General features: G+C 34.5%; 1 long non-coding RNA gene across 1 annotated transcript in view; it reads right to left on the bottom strand.

Annotated features, from left to right (window-relative positions):
• Positions 1–2,028: 2,028 nt before the first annotated feature.
• The window catches only part of LOC146729981 (uncharacterized), a 73,781-nt gene continuing 64,642 nt past the window's right edge, over positions 2,029–11,167 (bottom strand). Inside the window, exon 2 of the long non-coding RNA XR_014927813.1 lies at positions 2,029–2,277. This is a non-coding gene — a long non-coding RNA (uncharacterized LOC146729981). The remainder of the gene's footprint in view (positions 2,278–11,167) is intronic.

Genomic DNA, 11,167 nt, shown 5'->3' with positions numbered 1-11,167 from the left:
GACAACCAGGTAGCATATATACGTATATGCACAGTTCAATAAGAAAAAGATGATCACTGTTGATAACACTACAGTACCATGTGAGGGTGATAACAATCAAATCAAAGAGAAAGTCAAGCCAACAAATAATCCTAAACCGAGTAGTGCGACCACTCAATGTGCTGATGCAGACCAATATACTGCAAGTGACATTAAAACAACTGAATGTGACTGTTGTGTAAATCCTGGACATACATGGTAGACATTAATTAATCTGAAAAAAATCGTGAACGTCTGCGACTGCATATTATATATTTACTAAAAGTTACGTTGCATTCGTGTTTTGAATAAGAGTGAATAAGAGTTTGAAATTGGTAAGAGTTATTTTTCACTGTTTGGTTGAATCATTTTGAATTGTTTGGATTGTATTGTAATTTGTTATCAGTGTAAGGGAGTTGTAAATTATACTTATTTGTCTGCTTGTACTGCATTATTTTTATTGGCAATTTCTATACAATTTACTCTTGTAATGTTTTCAAATTAAATTCGATATATATTTTTACTTTCCCTTTAATTTCCAGCATATCATTCTGAAAGTATCAATGATATATTGAAGTAAACACATTTAAATTGTTATGAGTAATAATGCGCTTGAAAAAATCCACTGTACATACAATGTAAACACGAACATCGTGGACAAAATAAAAGTATAATTTTTTTTACATATTTGTTGTTAGTGTATGTATTTTATAGAATTTGAAGCATAGATGTGTTGACCGTTATTACAATAAAACTTGTTCTTGCTTGCCTGGTGTGATTGTGGTTAACAGCCCAACAGAGACAGGGGGTTAACAAGGTCGTGTCTGTGACACTATTGTTTGACACACTTGAATAGACATTTACAATAAGACACACAAATACACGTGTCATGTGACACCATGACAAGTCATTCACCTATTCAATGCATATACCTCAACACCATGACCTCCTTACCCATTGTTCACATCGTCTTTCCATTGCATTATGATCAATGAAGGGGAAAACTGACTCTTAGCATTGTGCTATATAATACAGGGAAAGCCAGTAAAATTCATATAGAGACAATTATTTACTTGAAATTGTTCAGAAGAACCACATCCTGCGTGAACTTTTTACCAAAATTAAACTTACTTAATCACTCAACCTGTACAGCATCTAGTGAACCTGAACCATACAGTTTGACATGGAAATATGATTACGTCATTGTTGTTGGTCAACCGAACAGTGAAGCAAAAATAAACGCACTTGTACACTTGTAATTATTGTTTTTGTTATTTTACTTCTATTAGGATTATTCAATTCGATATGCATGTTCCACATTTAGTACATAATGCTTTCCCATACAAGCATTGAAGGTTGATTGAAACTTTTCCCCATTCTTTAGTATGTGGCGCACTCCACCAGTACGCAAAATTGAGAAAGAATAAAATGTACGGGGCACAGGTTTACATACTTTACTTTACTTTACAGACATACGTGGGTTTTTGGTGTTGTATGGTGTATTTTGTATTTGTTTGTTAATAACTGTCATGCTCTGAAAATGTTAGCCTGTCAACAATGTCATCAAGCAAAATTTCTCTATTTTATGTTTTAAATAGTTTGTCATGAACATATTTACTGAGCAAGCTCACCATCTTCTTTTCAGTTCATTTTCACTGTCAACTAATGATTCATATTGCTTATCTAACTGCCCTTTATGGTACCTGTTGTTTTCTCATTTTATACTTGCCAACATTCACTCTGTTCTCGTTGTTGCCTGTTTAATCTTGTTTTGTTCATTTGTATTTTTGTTCTACTGTCGCCAATTACATGGGGTTATGCATACACAATGAAATTAATTTCCGATTCCCGGCGGGATTTGACAAAACGTGTATTGTAGAAATCGGCAACAAAGACACCGACTCCAAGCACTTAGAGGAAGCGTACACTTCTGAACACTGGCTGGTTCGCATCTACATAATTCTACTTAGGAAACCAGTCATGAATTCTAGAATCAAAACAAGAACAAGATTTACATTAAAAAGGTGAAACATTTAATCATTTACATATAAAAAATACTGTAAACTGCTGTCGCCAATTACATGGGGTTACTCATGCACAATGAAATTAATTTCCGATTCCCGGCGGGATTTGACAAAACGTGTATTGTAGAAATCGGCAACAAAGACACCGACTCTAAGCACTTAGAGGAAGCGTACACTTCTGAACACTGGCCTGTTCGCATCTACAGAATTCCACTTAGGAAACCAGTCAGGAATTCTAGAATCAAAACAAGAACAAGATTTACATTAAAAAGGTGAAACATTTAATCATTTACATATAAAAATACTGTAAACTGCTTATTTTTAACCTTTTCACCACCAGATTTTTCGCCCAAATTTTTCTGCATTTTTTCTTCTATTTTTCAATATTTCTAGAAATGAACCCTATTTTTGTCTCAATCTTCTGCAGAAAAGTGCAGACTATATACAGGACTATTTTTTGAATTTGTGATGTAAAGAGGATGCTGGTGGTGAAAAGCTTAATGTTTGCTGGTATTTAATTTCACTATTTTGTGATGTTTCAAGCAATTTCACGAACCTGGCAGAGTTACATTGTTATTCTATTCCACAAAGAAATTTAATTTTTAAAAAATCACTTTTTAACGAATTTAAAAACCAGTACAAAATTAATGCACTTAATATATTTGTAATATAAAAAGTTGGGTCAAACCATAATCAACAGGAGACATCAACATAATAGTGAGGGACTCAGACATGGTTTATTTATTTAGTATAAATTGCTATGCAACAAATAACACGGTTGTCCAAAGTGTATTTATTGACTCTGAAGGTCGGGCACATTCACTAGTGTGTCTATTACATTGCATAATGCTGGTCCACGCGTGCAACAACACACCCCTCATAAAAGTGGTTTTGACCTAACTAGTTCCAGGGATTTTTTTAAACAAGGGAAGAGAGGCGCAACGCCCTCATTCCATGGATATGCGCCCCTCACCCTGGGAAGCAGATCCTCTGGTAACCATACAATTCTGATTGACCAGGGGTCACATGTGGCCACAGTCTTCAACTGTTACTTGTCTGGTAGTAATTTTGGCCCCAAGGAAGCCATAGAATACTCCATTTCAACTTAGAATAAGCAAAAACTCCACACCCTAGTAGGGAGAATCCCATCTCCCCCACTTGGTGGCGCAACTGAATTGCGGTGCTCTTTATTGCATTTTTTTTCTAAAAAAAACCCTGAGGTCTAATCATGCAATGGGCTTGTCATGCGCATAACAAACCAGTCAGCAACTTAGTTAGAAATGTTTCTGTTTTAGTGTTCGGAATAGTATGGCGGTGACAGAATTGTATTACATCATCACCAGGTTTATTTGAGCGACTGTCATAAAATTGTAAAATTGTAAATTTTGTGAGTTGGGAAAATTTACAACATTTGTTGTCAGTGGAAATCAGTAAATGATGTAATTTCAGCATATTTTGATATTTTCAAAATTTTAATCTTTTGCTCTTTCTCCTCAAACTTTTCAGACAAACAAGAAGAAGAGTGGCTACGTTAAAAATAAAACAGTAATCAAGAAAGGAAAAAGGAAGTTTAAAAATAAATCTAAGAAGTAATTGAGTAGATTGGTGTAAAACAGTGTGGATAAGTAGTCCTTATCCATTGTAAACCTTTGAGGACCCCCTATGTTGTTAACAATTGTCATTTTGTTATAGATTTCCATTCTTTCGGGTAATATTGTGCAATGAGAGGAACTCATGTTTGGTATTTTTCTATGTTAATCACCTCATTTGTATTCATAGTTATGGTATTTTGATAGAAAGATAGAAATTCCCTGCTGTATAATAATCAGGCTGATCTACCAAAATTATCATATTTGTCGAAGCTACACACAGGGTTTGGAAGTAAAACATTTTTCTTTTTTGCGTTCAAACATTGTGTGATTCAACACATCCCCTGAGGTCAAATCGCTACAGTCATCGTGCCGTGTCATATTCGATATCGGACTCATAGCAACATTTGCAATGTGCATAAAATATATTGTTTTGTTCACATGAAATTTGAGTACACGCTGTGCGATGATTGTAGCATTTTAATATCGAAGACCACACAAATTGAGTTTCCTACTTTTCTGGTATCATACAACACACTGGATCTCAAGCTATTAAAATGTACTTGTTTACAGAACTAATGATGTTATTTCTCTTTTGTCACATTAAAACTATAAAGAAAAGCTTTTTCAACAAATTCATCAAATGTAGGGGTCAAAAACAAAAAAAAGTACTGTATAATCAGTATTACCGTAAAATCTCTAATATAAATCTCTATCATTTCTCATAAGTGTGGATGCTCTAATATAAGCTGCCTCCCCTCTATTGCATTGTACTATTTTAATAGAAGCTGCAGCTTCTAATACAGATTTTACAGTAGAAGCCATGGCTTCTATTAAAATGTTACAATGCAACAGATGGGATGTGGCTTATAATGGAGCACTCAAACATCTGAGAAATGGTAAATTGTTGGTTCTCAATTGTTCAAAAAGACTGTATGTGCAGCTGCTATTCGGGATGAGGCTAAAAGCCTCAACCATAATAGTAGCCACAGATACAGATTTTACGGTACTTGGTTTCTACTTTAAAAAACTAGTTGTCCCAGAGCGAAATGTGTTATCATCTTTTGCAAAACAAATCTGAACATTTGTTGGCACCGTATGTACATGTAAAGATAACAAAAAATGTTGAAAACTTTTCAGTAAAAATATGTTTTATTTGTTTGACAATTTTACACTGAACTGAGTACTATTACATCATATTTCTTGTTTTATTTTCTTGGCCCAATGAGCAAGCCGTTTTCATATTTGGTTGTTACATCTCAAAAGTGGTTGTCCAGGGCAACCAGAGTTTTTTATCCCAGCAAATGTTCATTCCTTTTACCGGGATTCATAATTTCTGTGGTACCATGTATTCCAGTTAAAATAGGTCTGTTTTGATTTCTAATTTATTTAATGAACTGACTTTATTTGCATATATTTGTGGGAATGTGTCATTGTACTTTCTTTGCACTGGTTAGTTTTAGCAAAATGAACAATGGTTGAGGGGTTTCACCAATCACTGTTTTTTGTAAAACCACAAAATCATTCAAAATAAATCATTACCTTTTCACATGAATAAGATCATGCCTGACCTCTAGAGGTCACACATCCTGGTACTTTCTGGAGTTCAGATTCACTGTCAGTGGGGTTCAGTTTATCATGTTATAAATTGAAATATAGTATTTTAAATTATGGCTGTTATAAAAAAACTACCCCTCTGAAAGTACTAGGATGTGTGACCTTTAGAGGTCATGGCAAAATCAGTAGCAAATTGCTTTTTTATTATGTATTAACTTTTCACAAGTCTGTTTCATTTTTTTCGCAATTGTCTTCATTGACTATCTGGTTCATTATTGCCACTATACACGCAAAACGGCATTGATATCTTGCCTGACGTGTCCTGAATTTTGTGTGTGCTAAAATTAGTTGACTTTGTGTAATGTGTAAAAGATACAGATCGAACTCCTGTTGCAAGAAATTAAATGATTTAAATTTGAACTTGAATTTGACTGTTTTTTTCATTAGTTCAATATCAATATACTTACCATCAACAAGTAATGTGGCAGTGAAATATCGTTCACTTCATAAAAATTTACCATCATCAAATGTGTATAGCGGAAAAATGTCTTGGAAATAGTTTAGCGTTCACCAATTTTTGATGCAACTAGGACGCTATGACCTTTGTTAGTCCTGTTATTTTTCCAAATTTCACACAAAACGCAGAATCTTAGCGACAGAAAATTGTCTATTGTCTTTTTTTTCACCATGATTTGTTTATTCACACTTGAGTGATGAAATATTCATTGCGTTGATGGTTTTGCTTTTCTTAAAAAATTAAAAATGTGTATCAACTTATTCTTTGTATTTCCCTGTATTTGTAAAATGTCCAGGAGAAGAATTCATAAATTCTGGTATGTAAATCTAATATATAAATCATTATACAAAATGAAGCCTGTAAAAACATTTGATCATAAAAACATGAATCGTCAGTTTGAAACAAACTGATGCAATAGTTGTGTTAGGATGTACTCACACTTGTAGAAATACCATATATCATGCACTGACTAATGATCATCACTGCTGGTGGACATGTATTTGCCCCTCAGAATAGTTTGTTAATTATGGAACAGTGGGAATCTCGCACTGCTTCCATATTACGTCTCAATACACACATTCCAACACAAAATTTCACTGCCCATGAGATCCTACACTGCAATGAAATTCCTTTCAACATGAGATGTCATTCATAGATATCTGGCATCAGGATATTTCATTTTACATGAAGTTTCACTGGACACGATATCTCGCATAACAAGAGAAGTCATTCAAATGGAAATCTCGCACAACATGCAATCTTCTTTTACATGAAGTGAAACTGTACACATTATCTCACCCAACATAATATCTCAACCATCAAGAGGTCTTGGTCTACATGATATATCGCTTCACAAAAGGCCTATTGTTTTCATGAAACACGAGATCCCATTTAAATACATTGTTTCACAAATAAAAACAAACTTAAGTGCGTTTCTAGATACAATGAAACAAAATGCACATCCCAATAATATTTTAAGGTGACTTTGCTTTCTTTGTTGTCTCTTTGCTCAGGTGTCTGTGTCATAATTTGGAGGTAAAATTTACAGTCATGTGTTTTATAGGGAAATATTATTTCTGCTGGAAAAAATGGAGAGGTGTTTTGTTCAATGAATCTGGAGGAATGTATAACTTTTGTTTCTTGTAACGAAATGTACACTAGATATATTAAAAAACAAGTTTCCATAAATTTGAAGTTTGTTAATTCCTTTCAAATTCTAGTGAGGTTATGTAGCAGGGTCTATAGCATGGAGAAAATCCTTTGAAAGTCTGGATTTTTTGAGATCTGGAAAGTCTTTGATTATCTTTAAATTACAGGAAAAATAAAAAAGGAAAAATTTAAAAACGCCCGTTATCTCCAGGTAACTACCATATCCTCAGAACTTTGATGAGCTTTGGTTATGATGTTGGCCTGAATTTAAGGTTCGAAATGTCTTGGAAAATGCAAGAAAGTTTGAGAAAAGAAGTGGAAAACTCTTGGAAATCATTTGCCTCTTGGTACTATGGTCCCTGTGTAGTATTTGTATTAGTTGTGATAATGTGACTATAAGATCCTACAGTAGTGGAAATAACCACGGCCTATTTTTGTCAGGAAATGTTGTTTTACTGTCGATCTTTACTTTGGCTTTGGCCCGTTTTGAGAGCTATAAATTCGAGGAATTTTGGTCGTTTTGAGCATTTTCTCGACCGAATGTTTTGTACACAAAGACATTGGTATAAACAAGATTGCAGCCTTGTCTCAAAATTTCAGTGTTTTTAATCTCCCTCTTTCGAAAACGTGATTTATTGTATATGCATAATGTATACACCCTAAGATAATTCTAATCATAAACTTTGGCTTTGGCCTGTTTTAAAAACAAGATTCAATGGTAATTTGAGGTATTTTCTGGACAGTGAAAATTACTTGATCAAAAAAGATGGCGGTTAGAAGTTGCCTATTTTGTTTTAAAATTGACAAAAAAATGCCTGAAATATTAATAACATTATTGCTATACCGGTACTCAACCTAAATCTTGCATGTGAAGGATTTATTTGGCAAAGCAAGGGCCCAAAAGGTACTGGTAGTCTTGCCAAAATCTTGTCTAACTCTTTGGTCTTGGGGGTTCCTTATTAATTATGGACCCTCTATTTTTGTTGACCCTGTTATTTACTTCCTACTCTATTGAATAAGAAATTAATGCCAGTCAATGACATTTAACTAATAATTTGCTAAATTGTCTTTTTTTCCCTTACAGCTATGCCCCGAAAACATGGAATTGACCGACGAAAGAAAGGCTATTTCACAAAAAAGAAAATTACCACACGTAAAGGAACAAGTGCTGCAAGTTCAGACAAAATCATTGATTCTCCTGTAGAAGATGTGTGTGTTAGTCAACAACAACATGAAACTATTGGGCAAGTTCTTCCCAATAATTTATCCCATTTTGCTGAAGATATGCTGGCAGCAGATTCACTGTGTGCATTGTCGCATTCAATAATAGAGCAGATCTCAGATGATGATGTCGTGGATTACCCTCTGGTAGAACACAATATAACATCAGATTATGACATGCCATCAGCATGTTGTGATGAAGAACAAGATTTTGAGTGTGTAGTAAATGTTCAGCCTGATTCATATATGCCATCAATTCAAAGATTGCAAATGCCAACCCCGTTGCTGCCTGTGTCTATGCCTTTAGATCACATTATAGCTCTTCTGCAGTCCTGTTCATTACCAGAAGAATGGGTATACCAATCAACAGCATGTGATCTGCACTTGCTACACCTACAGTCATGCAGTGGCATGGGACCATGGATCACCAAGTATGTTAGTGTTAAACGTGATGACTGTACTTGGAATGCCAGAAATATGCTGTCTAGTGTTAGAAATTTTAGTATTTTGGAAAAGTTTCCTGCAGTTATTGAGCGCCTATCAACACTTCTTGATATTGTCAATGTTCTCGACTACTCTGAAATATGTATTGGCATTCCCGATGAAAAATTTCAAGATATAACATCATCCAGAGACGGAGTATTTCCAGGGCATGGAAAAGAAGCCCCTCCTGTTGCAAAATGCCACAACGTCAATGTGATAGACAGTAAGGGAAAGCACTACTGTCAGGTAGTTGCAATTGAAGGAAAGGAAAGATGTAATTCCTGTATTTTGTTCAGAAATAAAATGTTTGCTACGATTGCAAATGTTAAAAAGAAGAGGTCTACGACTGAAAGGCTTGATTACAGTAGCACTATTCCTCTGTCGTCATTAAGTAATAACGAACTGTATTTAAGAACACAGAACATCATTAAGGCCAAAGTAAGAAGGTAGACTCAGACACAAGCTGAGAGAGAGTATAAAGAAAGATGGAATATCAGTAGACGAAGAGACTTCAGACAGCATTCAGTCCACTATAAGTGAGTTTGACGACATCATTGGAAAAGAGTGTGACCACGGATCATTTTGCTATCTATTTTGACAGCAACAGAAGGCAAATATACAGTGCAGTGACAAAAGAGAACATAGATGGCATCCGATGTTTATTAAGTGGTGCCTTAATTTAAAGCTGAGGTCAGCTTCTGCCTACAAAACTCCTCGTGAATCTGGAGTAATTGAGTTGCCAAATGAAAGAACATTAAGAGACTATACTCAATGGACAAAACCAACCACTGGTTTTACTGCTGCTACCTTTGAGCAGTTGTACAGAGAGAGTAACTATAACCAACTGGAAGATTATCAGAAGTATTTAGTTCTCCTACATGATGAACTCAGAATTAAGTCAGACTTAGTTTTTGACAAACACACAGGTCGTCATGTTGGTTTTGTCAACATCGGGGATTTTGGAAACTGCCTCATGGAGTATGAAAACCAAGTAATGAACAATGTACCAAGTAAGCATATCGCCCAATACATATTGGCTTTCATGGTTCGTGGGATAACAATAAGGTTAGAATACCCTCTTGTTCATTTCCCAACAAATGGTATTACATCAGAATTCCTGTATCCATTGGCGTGGGAAAGAGTAGAATGGCTTGAGATGATTGGTTTCAAGGTGATTGCCTCTACATCCGATGGTGCTTCACCCAATCGCCGCTTCATACGCATGCATCAGGATCAAACTGGTCAGCTTGTACACTGTACGTCAAATCAATATGCTGAAGAAGATAGAATGTTATATTTCTGGTCTACTATAGTCAATTTACATAGAGCTGACTTAAAAAATAAATGGTCTTATTCTTTGCAACAAACTGAAGTACGAGCATGTATACCTGTCATCGTTCTCAAGAATGAAAGTAAAGTATGCTGTTCAGGTAAGTTAATTTAAAATTAATCATCTTCAGCTAAAAGTGGAATTACTGGGTGGCAATGAGAAGTCGCCAGAATTCCACCTGAAATTATAGACTTTGCTACTTATTTGTACGTAACTAAAACTGTTAAACTGTTAACTGTTATTTATACATCACACAGGTCCTGAGCACACGTGTTGCGAATGCAGTTGAAGCATTCTATGGAAATGGTCATCAGGCTACAGTTACATTCATTAGAAATTTTGATAAATTCTTTGACTGCCTTAATGTAAGAAGTATGGAGGAAGGGAAACGCAAGAAGAAGACAAATTTGTTGCCATACAGATCTACTGAAGATGAAAGATTAAAGGTTTGTCTTATTTGCAGTTCATCTGAAAATTAATACCTTTTTAGTGGTGATCATAAAATGTTATTCCTTAAATAGTAAAGCAACTGTTTTACTGAGAACATCAAATTTCAAAAAGCTATTCGGATCAAATTTAGTCATAATTGCAACAAACAGTGATACATGTACTATATAACTATGTATTCTACATTATTTAACATGGTAGAAATGAAAGTGTATGTGCTTCGAATAGACAAAATATTGTATTTTTAAATTGTTCAGTGGCTGAACAATGATTTTCTTCAGTATCTTGATGATTGGGATCGGGCAGTTGATGGCAGACATGAATTGTCAAAGCGGGATCGTAATCGCATGAAACTAAGCCGAGAGACACTGAAGGGTATCAGATTAACATGTATTGTTCATTTACAAACTATATTCATTTTTGATGAGAAAATTGGGTTTTTTAAAACTTGTCCAATAGTGTTATGTAAAATGGCAGCCATTTTGTGCAAATATGGGTCAAATTTGAGAAACAAGGTTATACATAGAATACAATTTTATTTCATTTCTTCTCCCGATCAATGATCTCACTTACAATTCTTTGAGAATCACACAAATCTAATGGAAAAAAAAAAGAATTTTATTTTTTTCCTGCCCTCCTCAAAAAAAATTGCCTTATAAAAACCCGAGAAACAAGGAATAAAATAAGTCTGGCCTAAATCATACAAAGTGCATTTGATTCTTATATTATTAGGTAGATCAAAACATAATGATTAATAAATGAGAAAAATGGAAAGGAGGTGGTGGCTATGAAATCTGACTTTAATAAACACAATACATTTTTTTGAATAGTT

This window comes from Saccoglossus kowalevskii, chromosome 20 (assembly GCF_978046115.1).
Source record: "Saccoglossus kowalevskii chromosome 20, keSacKowa6.1, whole genome shotgun sequence".
Lineage (NCBI taxonomy): Eukaryota > Metazoa > Hemichordata > Enteropneusta > Harrimaniidae > Saccoglossus > Saccoglossus kowalevskii.
Note: the sequence above shows the minus strand (reverse complement) of the source record. Positions and strands in the feature narration are given on the sequence as shown.